Source organism: Halichoerus grypus, chromosome 8 (assembly GCF_964656455.1).
Source record: "Halichoerus grypus chromosome 8, mHalGry1.hap1.1, whole genome shotgun sequence".
NCBI lineage: Eukaryota > Metazoa > Chordata > Mammalia > Carnivora > Phocidae > Halichoerus > Halichoerus grypus.
The window spans coordinates 117,999,508-118,014,777 of NC_135719.1; the positions used below are offsets into that span (position 1 = coordinate 117,999,508).

The following is a 15,270-nucleotide window of genomic DNA, read 5'->3' on the forward strand; positions in this document are numbered from 1 at the left end:
TGGTTGCCAGAAGGGAAGGGGTGTGGGTGATGGGTGAAATAGGTGAAGGCGATGAAGAGGTACAAACTTCCAGTTATAAAATAAATAAATTACAGGGATAAAAAGTACTGAATAGGGAATAGAGTCAATAATATTGAATAACTTTGTATGGTGACATATGGTAACTACACCTATCATGGTGAGCATTAAATAAAGTATAGAATTACTGAATCACTATGTTGTATACCTGAAGCTAAAATAACATTATATGTCAACTATACTACAATTAAAAAAAAAGAAAGAAATGCTTGACCTTGAGAGTCTGGCTAGTATACACATCGACCTGTATACTCAAATCCAAAACATAACCCTAGGAGAGCTATATGTGTGAGAAAAGCATGTTTCTTCTTCCTTTATTGCTAAAAACTTTCCATTCAAAATGGAAAAAAAAACTGCAGGGACACTGTTGAAATCTTCAAGTTGTAAGAACTGGGGATAATGTTTTGATGGAGCCGTAAGGAAGGACCCAGAGATACTCAAGCCTTGCCCAGGTGGTCATCCTAAACCCTTGTTCCTGCCCTGTCCAGCCCCTCCTGAGGGACTCTTCACAACCACACAGTATTAAGTGGAAAAATAGGACAATGGGATTAGAGATGTAGGTTGGATGGAAATTGTAATAAAAATCTCATCCTCATGTTGTTTTCTATCTGGGTTACAATTGAACAAATATAATGAATTTTCTGCTTTAGTCAGAAAGACTTGCAGATTTAGCTTTCTGGAACAGACTCTAATTGCATTAGAAAGAAAGATGGAGATGTAATTTGGAGGATAGTAAAAAAAAAGGATTTGAACTCAAGGGGAAAAATAAACTATTCACAAACTTAAAATGGGGGTTGGGGGAAACCAGTGACTTCACAAGTCACCAGAGCAAAGCAGCTGAGAGCATGACCTCTAGAATCAGATAAGGCACAGAAGAGTCACCCTCTGGATCAGACAAAACTCAAATATTCCACTGCTACAAATTCCACCTACAGATATGGGTGCAAATCGGAGGCCCTGATTTACTCACTTTGAGGAATTGAGCATATAACTTCTCTGAGCCTGATTTCTTCACTTATATAATATTACCTATCTGATAAGACAGTTGTGAAGGTCAAATGAGGAAAGCACTCACACACTATATCTCACCATTTGCACTCAGTAGATATTGGCTAGTAATTATAATTATTATTGCTGGTGTTATCAAGAACTGCAGCACTGTTTGGATCAAAGGGAATTGCTTTTCGCTTACCTTACAATTTAAAGCCATATTTTCATCTATTTTCTGCTTCAACAAGTTCACAATCATAACATCAGGGTCTGTCTTTTTGTTCACTGCCCTTTCCCTAAACCGATGTGCTACATGGATGTATTTACTCTTGCTGGTCCAAGATCTTTGTTTCAGCGCTGTGTCTGCTGAGCGTCTGCTTTTTATTTATTTATTCATTCATTCATTCATTCATTCATTTATTTGAAAATAAAAGATGGGAGACAAAGACCCTAAATGCTTAGGGCTTTGACGAATGGGAGGAGGGCCCTAAAGTGTGTGGAGGACACCCACTCCAAGTTGGATTTCCATTGCATCCACCTGTGTGAGCATCTTTTCCAATGTGGTTTGAGAATGTTCCTATATTAAACACCTTTGCTCTGTCCAAAAAAAAAAAAAAGGTCTTTTGAAGTTTCTTTTCTGAAGTTGTTTAAGCACTTTGAATCTATCTCTCTAAGGACTTACAAGAAACAGCACAGGACGTTCTAGTCTGGCTTCAAAATAGAGACTTTTTGAGGCCAGCTATAAAGCACTGCTACTTCTTAATGAAATGCTTGCACTGCATTTTAATGTCTGTGTTGTTAAACATACCGTCTTAAAAAGAAGATCCTTGCTCTTCAGCGGGTTTCTGTTGGTATAGTTCACTGAGAATAGAATCACTTGTTTGGAAGCTGGAAGTGATCCTGGAGACTGCAGATTTAATAATTTTTAAAAGTAGACCCAGTGAGGTCTTGGAAAGTCCAAGCCACTCATCTCATCAGGGGCAAAGCCTAGAACCAAATTTCCTCATTTGCGGTTCAAGGCTCTTTCCGTCCACATTCAGATAGAGAATGGCCAGGATTTCCCATTCTCGTCAAACACCCATTTACTCCCAGTTTGCTCACGGCTCCTTGGAGGCAGCCCTTGGCCATAACTGTCTGCCAAAGCTCTCAGGTGACTTCTCCAGGCAGCAACCCCTCTTTTCCCCTCTGTTACACTTGCACCGACTTTTCCAGAGAGCCAACAGTTCTCCAGTCCCACATTATTCCTCAAAATGGAAATGGACAATTTGTATTGTGACCCCCCACAAGGAAGGTTAAAAGACCTGATGGTGTATTTTCCCCAGGCTCTTCAGGGTGTTAATCCACAGACAGCCTTTAAACAGCAACGGTCTGGAGCCCCCCCCCCCCCGCCCCCCGCAGGCCTCTGCCACCAGCTGTGGCTATCAATGTTTGGAAGGGGAGAAAACTACCTGATTTTGCATCTAAAAAGCAGGAATCCCCAGGAATAGGGAGCCTGTTTGCTGAGGAGACTGTCCTCCTGATTGCGTTCTGAGAGGAAATAGAGAAGCTTGCTCACTGAGAGCAGGAAGAAAAAAAAGGGAGGGGGGGAAAAGAACCCCCAAAACTGAGAAATTGATACTAAGATAAGAAAAGGCACAAGAGAAAAAGAGGAAGAAAACAGCCACATAAAAAAAGGAGGAAACGAGGGGCGCCTGGGTGGCTCAGTCGGTTAAGCGTCTGCCTTGGCTCAGGTCATGATCTCAGGGTCCTGGGATCGCCCTGCATTGGGCTCTCTGCTCAGCAGGGAGTCTGCTTCTTCCTCTCCCTCTGTGTTCGCTCTCGCTCGCTCTCTCTCAAATAAATAAATAAAAATCTTTAATAAAAAAAAAAAAGGAGGAAATGAGAAAGCTAAAAAGTAGGATTGGGAGCCAGTGAGGCTCACACGGCAGAAAGAGCATCCAGGACAGAGGTGACAGTTATTCCATAGAATCACCCAGCAGTAACATCATGGCTCTGAAGTAGAGCAGAATATATCACATGCCACGCTGGCATAAAGATTATCTTGAGTGAAGCAAACTGAGAAGAAACAGATACAAGAAACGCTCTCTGCCCTCTATTTGTCTAAAAGCAGGATATGTGCTTGTAAAAGGCTCCCCCCTCCACTCTCTACCAAGGATAGAAGTTGGTCACCTAAGAGAACTCTATGCCCTTATCAGCCCACACATGGCGCCAGAGGGGCCTACATAAGAAACTTTACTAACTAGCCCTTATCTTCCATTAGTTTCCCCATACATTTACCTTCCCACAATTTGTCACCCTAAAAACTCAAGGTCCTTTCTTTTCCTTGTCACTTCTCAAAAATATGTTGTTCTGTGTTAAGATGCCTTATAAGCCCAAGTTCTAAGTGCTCCTTTCAGTTACTCATTACTAAGTGTTCCCATGTGTGTTGGGATCAATGCAGATGCCAACAAATTTCTGTTTATTTTTCTCGTGTTAACCTATCTTTTGTCAGTCTAATATACAAAGCCCTAGCCAATGACCCTGAAATGGTGCTGCAGACTGAGAATTTGTGTCCCCACAAAATTCCTATGTTGAAACCTATCCCCCCAGTGCATTGGTATTAGGAGGGGGAGGACTTTAGGAGGTGATTAGGACATGAGGGTGGAGCCTCACGAATGGGATTAGTGCCTTTATAAAAGAGACCCTAGAGAGATCCCTCACCCCTCCTGCCATGTGAGGACACATCAAAAAGGCAGCCATGACCAGACACTGAATCTGCTATTGCCTTGATCTTAAACTTCCCAGCCTTCAGAACTGTGAGAAACAAATTTCTGTTGTTCATAAGCCACCCAGTCTATGGTATTCTGTTATAGCAGCCTGAATGGACTAAGACAGATAAAGAGAAAAAGAATTCTTCTCTTCCTCTGGGTCACACTAGCCAGAGATGATGGTACAGCCTTCGTGACAGAAAGGAGTTGCTCATCTAGACTTTCATGGTTTGACAGTTTTTACCACTTCCCCAAGTGAGGAGGGATGGATGGTGCAAGACATGTAGGTTTGGTTCTAGGTATCTAAATAATAACACTCAGTAAATCATAGTTAAAATCCCACCCAAATGTCCAATGTCATTTGAGACATTTTGGGGAGACACTAGGCTGATGCTACTGAAGCCTGTTCCCAAAGAAGAGCCAATTAGGAGTTCCCCTGACCCACTCACAGGAAGCAGCAACAAGGATTACAGAATAGAAATTTGGATGTAGAAGACTGCAGTGACACACATCAATGGGATTGAGCTGCTACGTTTCCAAAGTGGAAGGCAAAGTACTCCAGATGACAGGTAAGGCTTTCCAGAGCATTACCTAGGAATGTATGGCTCACACATCTGGGCCTTTTTCCCTATCAAAAAGAATAGAAAATCTAAGAGAAAAAGCACAAAAGCATAACCCTCCTGGATCAAACACAACACTTCAAATATTCCATTGCTACAAATTCTACCTACATCACAAATGCCTCTAGCTGTCAGATTTTCAGATTCAATTTCACTCCTAAAAAAAAAAAAAGAAGAAGAAAAGGGAAAAAATTCCTTCCATGTATGAACTCAACTTCTTGGATTTTTCTTTCCCAACAACTCTGCAAGCTGGGGGAATTTCTGAACTTGGAGCTTTGGTTCATAATCCTCCCAGTAGCAGATTGGGTTTTTATATTTAAGCTCAACATTTTGTAGCCTTGCTATTATACTTGTAATTAGCTGCATATACCTAACCTAAACGTCTTTAAAATCTTCAAGTTTATCTACAGTACTAAGTGAAGAAACTCTTGTTAGGATCCCCACATAAAACTCTTAATAAGGGATAAAATAGAGCATGGCAGATATAGACTGGTTATCCCCAGTCCACTGGGTGCCTCCTCCCCCTTGCTCTCCTGGGCTACAGAGTGCAAAATGCCAGAATACTCACCTTCCCATATCATCCCTGAGGTGGTTTTCCCTTCCCAAGTATGAAGAGGAAATCTCGAAAGGGGAAGAATCAGGGCTCTCCCCGCTTCTTCCTACCTGAAATTCAGAGAGAACCGCCTGGAGGCACAGGCGCCATCTGGAACCCACGGAGATGAACTAAGGGTAGAAGGCAGGAGGCAGGAGCCTGGGTCTAATGCCTCTACAAACCACTGCACCAGCTTAGGACTGCTTATCTACACATTTCTTAGCACCTGAGAAAAATAAATGCCTTACTGGTTTAAGTCACCATAGGCTAAAGGAAAAAAAAAAAAAAAGAAAAACTGAAAGACTTTGAAATGGACCATTATCTTCAAAGGAAAATTAGGCATTGTCTAGTACTCCCTTCCAGGTTATCTGATTCTATGGGGTCTCTGCACATTTCAGTGTTGTTGAGCTATTTTACAGCTCTGTAAATTACATGGAACTGCCAGCAATGCAAATGATTTTTGTCCATAAACATGCAAATGAATCTTGTCTGGCAGAGGTGTGACTGATCTCCCACAGTTTTGCTCTACTAAGCAAATTCATTTTAGTATTCCTGATTGCCTATATATGTCTCTGCTCTTCGGAATTTCCTTTGAATTGGTTGTAATATCTTACTAGTGTCCTCTTCAATTAATGGGTTAAATAAAATCACTGGCATGTGTTTAGTCTATATTTGTATGAAGGTCATACTTTTACCTTTTTAAAAAAGATATATCCTTTAATAAGGATTTTCTATGACTTGCAGTCTTACTAAAGCAATCTTAACTGATGCATATACTTAGCATGACCACATCCAAGTAAATGGGTACCTGGACAAGAGCTGAAGCCCCCCCACCCCCAACCACAGAAAAGCAGAGCAGGATTTAACAAGTATGTACTGAAGTCTTTCTATGTACCTGGAGAGCAAGAGAAATCACTCATTCTAGCAGACTCTGATCAAATGGGTGCCACCTGGACTCACCACACACGGCCATTGTCCTATTCATCTCTCCCCACGGCAGAGAATGAGCAGGGGCATTGCTCAAAAAGAGTTGGCTTTCCTTGCAAATTCCTGAGATATTTTGGCAGGAGAGGAAGCTGGCTATCAGAAAGTCTGGAAGAGTCTGTGTGGTTTTTACTTATCTTGTAGGCGCTGACAGTGGAAGGTCTGATTTGTAGGTGAGCGTGTGCACACTATGAGAACCATGACTCCTGTTCCATCCACCCTCTTCCTCTACCCGCAGTCAAAGAGTCCACAAAGGAGAAGGAAGGTTAATCAGGGTTCAGTCTGGTCTCTGAACCCTGGGTTCAGTCTGGTCTCTGAATCAGACTCTGGTCTCTGGCATGGGGAAAAAAATGTGGAAGTGTCCTTCTCCTTCTCCTCTATATTATTTATCTGGTCCTCTATAGCCCCAGAATGTGTCATATCTTTGCTTGATGGAAATGCCATGAGGACTGGGGCATGTCTTCGTGATGGATCTCATAAAGCATCCAGCACACCAGGGGCATTTCATTTGAATAAAGAGCATATTGGTAATTGGAATAAGAAATTAACATTTTTCTTTCTCCCAGGGATTTCTCTGCAACAGTCCCTGGAGATGCTCTAAGTTACATCCTAATAAGCATGGGGACATTTTGCATGAGACTATTAGACCATGTCATGTTCCATCTGACCTTCAGGAGGCTCTGTGGGAAATTGAATTCCACTGCCTGTGTTTAAAGATGCACTCTCTTGTGTATTAACATGTTAAAGGTTGGTGGCAGCCCAGAAAGCACATTCTAGAGACTTGGGTAAACAAGGGACCAGAGTTTGAAATGGAATATCTTAACATTTGAAAGATCCTATTCTAACAATGATACAGTTTAAGCCTAGGCATACTTGATCTCAAGGACAATCAAAAAACTCCCCTGGGAAAAAGAATGCTTAAAAACTGTCCTTCCCCAAAGATGTGGATTCTACTGGCTGGGTCTGAAGTATTTTCTTTGGAAAGTAAATTACACATTTACGCTGCTAGTATTTGAGTGATTGTAAATGGTCCAGGACAGGTCTTTGGAGTCAAACAGACCTGGGTTGCTGTCACCTGAAACCAGGTCCACAGGGAGCTTGACAGGATGGCTGGCTTGTAGCAGCGGTAGGTGGTCATCACCGATGAGGCCAGCAGAAGTGTACCTGGCTTATGTGACTTGACCTTTGGGGGCTTGCAGTCTGGACTTAGCCAGTGAGGTTAATCAGATGAAAGACGACCTTTTAAAGAGAGGCTCATAAGACAAAAGGCATTGGAACTGATTAGAGAGAAATAAAATGAGGGTAGAGACTTTGCCTTATTTACCCTGTGTCTCCAGTGCCCAGGCAGGGCCAGGCACATAGAAAGACTTCAGGACATACTTGTTAAATCCATTAAAGGTCAAACAGCTGGAGGCCCAGCTCCCTCCCAGGACTCCTGAGCGCTCCAGGGAGACAGGGGTTTCTGTTCCCTCAGCGCTATCACTCCTGCCCTGTGAGCTCCAGTCAACTTGGGCTCAAACCCTCTCCTGAGTCTTGTTCACCACGTGTGGACACAGGCACACTGGCCCCTTTCTCTTTTAGTCCCCTTAACATTACCAGTGCAGGCTATTGTATGAAGCCCACTTATTCTCAACAGCAGATGAAGATCATAGCACTGTTTAGGAAGTCAGGTAGACATCACTGCTCCACCAGCCTCTGGACCATTCCTGCCACAGAAGACCCATTGTAGACCAGCCCTTCTCCAAGCTCTGACATCCCATCAGGTGCTTGGGCTGGTTCTCCCATCTCTGCTCTCCCTGGAGAGACTCCCAGTGTTGGCTCACACACTGACAGACTGGGGTGGCAGAGGTGGGCGGCAATGCTCAATAATTCTGCCTAGACAAAGCAGCTAGACCCCTTTTGTCATAATCTCTTTCTTTCAAACTACACCAAAATATTGACTTTCAGAATCAAAAAGGCTATTCGCCCGTTTCTTAAAATGATCATTCCCCCCCCCCTTTTTTTATCTCCCCTAGTACACTCTTATCCCACCCCAAAACCAGATTGAAAGGCAAATACTTTCAACTCTATTTCATTTTTTTCTGGTATTTACTTCTATATTCTATAACATGATGTTTACCCAGCTATTTCTTGATTTATTAATTGTAGACATTATTAATTGACTTCCATTCCAATCAGACTCCATAAACCAATGCCAGATAATCCAATAGAGGGAAATTTAATATAGGATATTAATTAGAAAGTGTTAGAATTGCTGAAAGAGTAGAGATCAATAATTCCATCTCCCGCCCCCCCCCGCCCCCCGCCCCACCCCCACCCCCCGCCCCGGGCTGGAGGGACAAGGAGAAAGAGGTGTTCCTTGGGCACCCAACAGGAGGGGTGGCCACCTGGCAGATTATGTAAATACTATTCACTGTTGAGTCAATACTGTAATTACATTCTTTCTCATACATTGTTTTTTTGTCTTTCTTGAAATAATTGCACTTTCTGTGATTTGCTTGGTTTACTATATAACCAGCGTAAAGTGTTACCAAACACTCAACAGCCTATGAAACCTCTCAATGCTCTCATCCACTTGGTCCAACACAGATGAAGGGGTTTGGAACATGCCACCCCAATATATACTGCTTTGGCATATTGATTATTTTGAGCCAAAGACACTTGAGAAACAGCAGATGCAGGAACGGCTCTCCCAGCTCCCTGTATCTACCCAAAAGCAGATCATAAAATTCTCCAAAACAAAGGTACCCATCCTGTATCAGGAAGAGAGGAACAATCCCATCAGGGGAGTCTGGGAGTCGATGCCAGAATGGACCTACACACACAAACCTACTAAAGTGAGCCATGATTTCCCCCATATATTTCCTAGTCCGTGTCCCATAATTCACTGCCCTGAGCCCAAGCCCCCTTGTCTCATCACATCCCCATAATTTATCACTCTTTACGTAAAAAGGTAGATAAAGCTTTGGGGCCTAATGGCTTCTTTGGGTCTTCATTTACCTTTTGAAATCTGCCATATGCACATAAAAATATTAAATAAATTTGTATGTTTTTCTCCCATTACTCTGTCTTCTGCCAGCCCCAGAACCTAAGGAGGCAGGAGGAAGCTTGCCTCCTCTACAGAGACAAGCCATCAGATCCATGTACTTTCCCCAGAGACCCTCCCTCCCACTCCCCTGCTCCTGCCTGGGCCTAGGACACGGCTACCACCCCGGTATCTGCCATCACTGTCCTGGACAGAGGACTCCATCGCTTCCTCTTTCTCGGCTTATTCTCTTTCTATACCAAAACATCTCCCCCACAGAAGACAAAACTACCACTTTTGAGTCATAGCTGTCTGAAAACACCTTGATCCTATCCTTACACCAGATTAAATTCTAAGTTGAAAGTTGTATCTCCCATAGTATTTTAAAGGCATCACTCCACTTTCTTGTAATCTTCATGGCTGCTTTTGAGAAGTTCAGTCCCGTTCTGATTTCTGATCCTTTGTATGTGACTTCGTTTCTCTCTGGAATCTCTTAGGACTTTTCTTTCTCTCTAGTGTCCTATGAACACACAGTAATGTCTTTGGCCTGGGTTTTTTATATTCATTGTGTTGGTCAATCCAAGGATCTTTTGATTCCAGACCAGAAATCAGCTAACTTTTTCTGCAAAGAACAAAATATTAAGTATTTTAGGCTTTGTGGGCCATATGGTCTCTACATCTTCTTAACTCTATCATTGTACCAAAGCAGCCATGAACAACATGGAAACAAAGAAACACAGCTGTGTTCCAATAAAACTTTATTTACAAAACATGGCAGCAGGCCAAATTTGGTCCATGGACCATTGTTTGCCAACCCCTGCTCTAGACTGTAGATACTCATGGCCTTAAGTTCAGGGGCATTTTTTTGTGTTAGTTCTTTGATAATACCCTCCCCTCCATCTTCTCTATTCTCCCTTTCTAGATCTTCTATTAATCCGGTGTTGGCCTTTTTAGATTGATGCCCTAATATTCTTATTTTTTCTTTCTTATTGTCCACACTTGTCTTTTTGTTTTACTTTACGGGCAACTTCTCCCACTATTGAATATTTCTGTAACTGTTTTTAATTTCTAAGACCTTTCTTGTTCTCTGATTCTTTTGTTGTTGTTATTGTTCTGATTGTTTTTCTTTCATTCCTTTTTTTAAAAAACAGTAGTCTGCTTTTGTTTTGTAGGTGAAATATCTTTGTCTTTCTAAGAAAGAAGAGTTTATTTTTTTTTATTTTGTTCTGCTCTGGGCAATATCTCTGTTTCCTCTGAGCAACCCCCTCCCCAGCCTTTCCCCCATTTGTGGGGGGGAGCAGTCATTTCATTTCTCTGTCTTTTATTGTTGGATGCTTTCCTCACACTTTTGCTGATCCTTACCTGTTCATTCATATTTAAAAGTGAGGTGGAAAAAGGTGATGGGAGAATAAAAGTCACCAAAAAGTAGTAACTACCAAAATGTAGTTCCTCTGAGCTTATCAGACCAGGAAGGGAAGTTATATTCACCATAAACCCTGAACAAAATGTGAAAAACTGGAGCCCCTGGGTGGCTCAGTTGGTTAAGCATCTAACTCTTGATTTTGGCTTAGATCATGATCTCAGGGTTGTGAGATAGAGCCCTACTTCAGGTTCCATGCTCAGTGGGGAGTCTGCTTTGCTCGCCCTCCCTCTGCCCCTCCCCCTGCTCACTCGCTTTCTCTCTAATAAATAAAACTTTATAAAAAATGTAAAAAACCAACTATCTGGGTGCCTGGGTGGCTCAGTCGTTGAGCGTCTGCCTTCGGCTCAGGTCATGATCCCAGGGTCCTGGGATCGAGTCCCACATCGGGCTCCCTGCTCAGCAGGAAGCCTGCTTCTCCCTCTCCCTCCCCCTGCTTATGTTCCTGCTCTCGCTGTCTCTCTCTCTGTCAAATAAATAAATAAAATCTTAAAAAAAAAAAAAAAAAACCAACTATCTAAAGGCACTGAAGAGTGACCAAAAGTAGCCAGATATGGGAGAAGAGGTGACAAGCACTAGGTCATTTCTCATTCTGTTACAGCTTCTAGCCTAAGTCCCATTCTGTATCAAGCAGAGGGTGACAATTCTAATAGAAACCCCCAGGCTCTCCAGCTTAAAGAATCAGAGTCCTAGGCAGCAACAAAGTAAGGGGCAATCTGGAAAGGAGAGATTCAGACACAGGAAGCCCCAAACTTCATGTACAAACTCCCACCCCATCTCTGGCCAACTCCTGAACCCCAATGTGCAGGCAGAGTCTAAGCAGCTCAACTAAGGCTAAAACACAGAACTGAGAATTCAGCTGCTGCCCACCACAGGGGAAGACAGAGTCTGCAGTTTGAGTTCAGGCAAGTTCACTTCTTGGTAATTTTTAAAATTCATTCATTCTTTCATTCATTCATTCATTAGAAGCAACAAATACAATTAGTAGTGATGAGAAATTTGGGATGTGTGGGCCAGGCTTATGAACTTCTAAGGTTTAAAGGGATCCTCAAACATCAGGAACTGTAAGCATGTTCTGCTCAGTTCCCTGCCCCCCGCCCCAGAAGAAGTAGCCTCTCCCACAGTGGGGGTTGGGGGTGGGGAGTAGAGGCTGGCGGTCAGCATTTGAAGGGCAGGGCAGGGCGGGTGGCTCCAGGGCCCTCTCATTCGGAATGTAGACATGTCATTGACCTTCATATTCAACCTGTGTGTTACCTCCACCACCTGTGATGCATGATGTTCTTGAGGCCTGAGCCTCTCCAGCCTCAGTTTCTACAGGGAGAAATTGGGAGTGTTGGAGGGGAAGGGTTTGGTTATATCACCTCTCTGCAGGAACTGAGGAGGGACCTGGGGCTCTAACACAACCTAGACAGATTTTCAATCAATCCCCTGGCTCAGCCCATGTGTCAGGCTCCCTGCAGCCTGGCTGGAGCCATGGGCTTGCTTCTCCTCAGTGCTTCTCTGTGGGCACTGAAGCTATAGCTTTACCCTCTTGGGGGGGGGGGGGTGTCAGTCACCATTCTTTCACCTGCTCTCCATCCTCCAAGAATGCGCTGACATCTTTTATAGTTTCCCACATTTCCTCTATCCTGCCCTTTATAACATGTTATTCTTTGGCAGTCATTTTCGCGAGGTGTCGGGAGAAAGAAGAGCTGACTGCCTGGGTTCATCTGCCATGTTTCACTGGGAGGAACAATGATCTGGGAATATGCTCGGCACCCAGCACCTACAATCACGGCATCGGGCAGCCCAGGACGGAAGGCAGCGAGAGTGCTAAGCAGCCCAGCAATGGCGGCCCTGGAAAGCCTGGCACAAACGGAGGGGGATCTAAATTTGTTCGGGTGTCCAGAGCTGTCCTTTATTTCTGTGTGAAGGAGGTAGCAGCAGGGACTAGGGTTTCCAGCTCTAAGGTGTCTGATTTGTAGGCAAAGGAAAAGGAAACACAGCCCATTTCCCTGGCAGGTTGTCAATGGATTAAAGCTGAGCGTGTCCTAATGTTCTAGCTGAACCCACCCTCCTTTCCTGATGTCCGTGTGTTTTATGCTAGGGCCTCTCTCAGGTGACAGCTGCCTCTCTGTTCACCTGGGCAGAGCTTCTGGCTGCTTCCAGACTCCTTTTGAGGAAAGACAAAATAGCGTTTTTCAAAGAACACGATGGGCTACCTTGGGTCCAAGTTTCTTTCCCAATTACACTGCTAGAGGGGAAAGCCAGCAGCCTCCCTTCCATCTGTATGTTTGGCAGTTTTCACATATCCAGAAATGGAGCCAAACCTGCGTCACAGGTATGTGAAGACACAGAGATCTGCCAGGAATGGAGGCTGGCATGCGGTGGGCAGCAACCCCAGACAGCGATACTAGTGTTGGCTGGAATTTACAGCTGGAGTGAACCACTGTGCTCACCCCATATCCCTGGGGCCTAGCACAGTGTCTGGCATGTATAGTACGAGCTCAATTGAAGTTTTTTGAATATGACAGTGAATAACAAGAGATTAAGTACCCGACCAAGTCCACACAGCCAGTCCCTGAGGGCGAATGAAAGCCAGGGCTGTCTGACCCCCCCACCCCGCTCATATCTGACCCAATCCCAAACTGAGTCTACCTGGATGAGCCTCCTCTCTGCTTCCTTAGCTAGCCAACTGTGCAGTTTTTCTACAACTTGAGCAACCTAGTGCAGCAAATCGATACTCTTGGATCAAGGGCTGCCACCTTCCATCTGCAGGAAGCCTGCCTTTCCACAGTAAAAGAAATCAATCCCTTCCGTAGTTCCTTTAGCCAGCCCTCCAGGAGGATAAGGCAGCGTCTCCTGCCCATACTCAGGCACTTCACCCAGCAGAAGACAGGGAGGGCATCTGCCTGGAGGCCTCAGGTGGGCCCTCCAGGGCACTTTCTGGAAGAAAGAGAAACTGGGGGCCACTGAAGGATGGATGATCCCTCCAGACATGAGCTGTGCCCTCTCCAGCCTCTGTGCCCACAACTCTGTCAGATGTCTTCCTGTCATGATCGACAAACCATCCTGCTGGTCCATGATTTCTCATTTTGAGGGACATTTCTCATTTTGTCCTCACTTAGGAGCTGGAGAGAACCTTCCTTCCCTCAGCAACCCCATCTCTACTTTCCCTGACAACGAACAAAAACCCCTGCCAGGCCCAAGCAACCCAAGCAGCTCTCGGAAGCTTCTGGAAGTGGGGAGAAAAGCATCAATCAGTAACATCCTTTCAAAAGAAAAGGCTAGAAATGGCTTCTCTTCAGCATCAAAAAGGATTAGTCAATCTCTCTTGCCTCTCTTCTTCCTACTCTTTCTCCTACTGGCAGACCAGGTCTCTCTCTTCATCGTTAATCCCTCATAGCAGGGGGATAGTCCTTCTGCCATTCTAGATACCTGGAAAGCCTGACCCTAATTTTGGGAACCCCAGATATCCAAGGAGCAAAGGGATCATGCAATACAGATATAAAATAGGATTTATAGGGGGAATGTTTATAAGCAGAAAAGCAGCTGGACACATGTAACCCCTGGACTTCTCACCATCGCACAGCTCGTGCCAAGTAGGGACGGTCCACATGCTCCACACAGCATTCCCATCAAAGGGGCCCATGCCTAGAACGATCTACGCATTTAGATGGGCAGGGAGCAGCTTTGTGACTGCAGCACAAAGCTCCCTGGTGGCCTTGTAAGGGATGGGGCCTTGAAGCCCAGCGGCCTGTGCGGCTATTAGGCTTATTCATGCCTGCTGAGCCAGCACTCGCCAAGTTGCCAGGAAGGGAAGAGAATGAGCTGCTGGGCCAGCCATATTTGTCTCTCAAAACAGAGAGAAAATAAGACTGCAGAGATGCACCGTTCCTTTGACTGGACACAGGCTTCAGGCAGTCCCAGTCTCCCAACAAAGGGTCACTCAAAAGATGAACATGATCTTCTCTTTCAAAATCAAGGGGAGGCAGGGTCCCTCGCAGCTACCCCTGGGGAGCGAAGTCTTTAGCTTTCCTCCTGGCCCATCTCTGTGCTCCTTCCCTGTTCTCAGCATCAGCTCCCATCTGTGTCCCATCCCACCTCCTCCCTGGAAAGGGACTCAGTAAGTCATTAAAATCTTACAAATAGCTATAATATGTAACTTCTGTGTAGCACCTTTGCGTCCATTCTCATTTTACATGCATAGTAATTATTTAATATATGCCTGGCAGATACCAACCACTGCACTAAAGGATGGGAGTCCCTAGCAGAATAGAACTTCAATGTCACCCACATGTCTGCTTCCTGTGTGTCCCAAATTATCCAGGTCACCCCTCCCTTCAGTTTGAAAAATAAAATGAATTGACTTTCCCTCCCTCACTCCATTAAGCTGCAAGATTTCTATGTGTTTCTGGAAGGGCTCATATACTCATGGTCATCCCTCTATCTGGTTTCCCCTCCCCATTAAATTCTCATTTTCCTCTGAGAGCTTCCCTCTCCAAGCCACTGCTCCCTCTCTCCTCCCAGGCCCCACTCTCACAAGACGTTTGGCGATAGTTTCCCATTAGAACAAACTCCAAGAGATAGTCCACAGTTTTCTTTAGGACAAATTTTCCCCTCATTGAAGACTGCTCACTGATACAAATAGGCCTTTGGGAATCACTGGGATGTAGAAAGTTTCATTGCAATGGTATTTGCTATATGGGATTGCACCCATGTTTGAAATTTTCCATTGGCTTCAAATTGAATTTCTTTCCCCTGACCTTCCAGAAAATGAGATGCAATTGCCCAAAACACCATCACAATTTTTAATGATGTAGAGCTATCTGCCT

General features: G+C 44.4%; 1 long non-coding RNA gene across 1 annotated transcript in view; it reads right to left on the reverse strand.

The window, feature by feature from the left end:
* LOC118553214 (uncharacterized) overlaps window positions 1-15,270 on the reverse strand; it is a 253,574-nt gene that overhangs the window by 117,540 nt on the left and 120,764 nt on the right. The gene's annotated exons all lie outside the window — the stretch shown is intronic.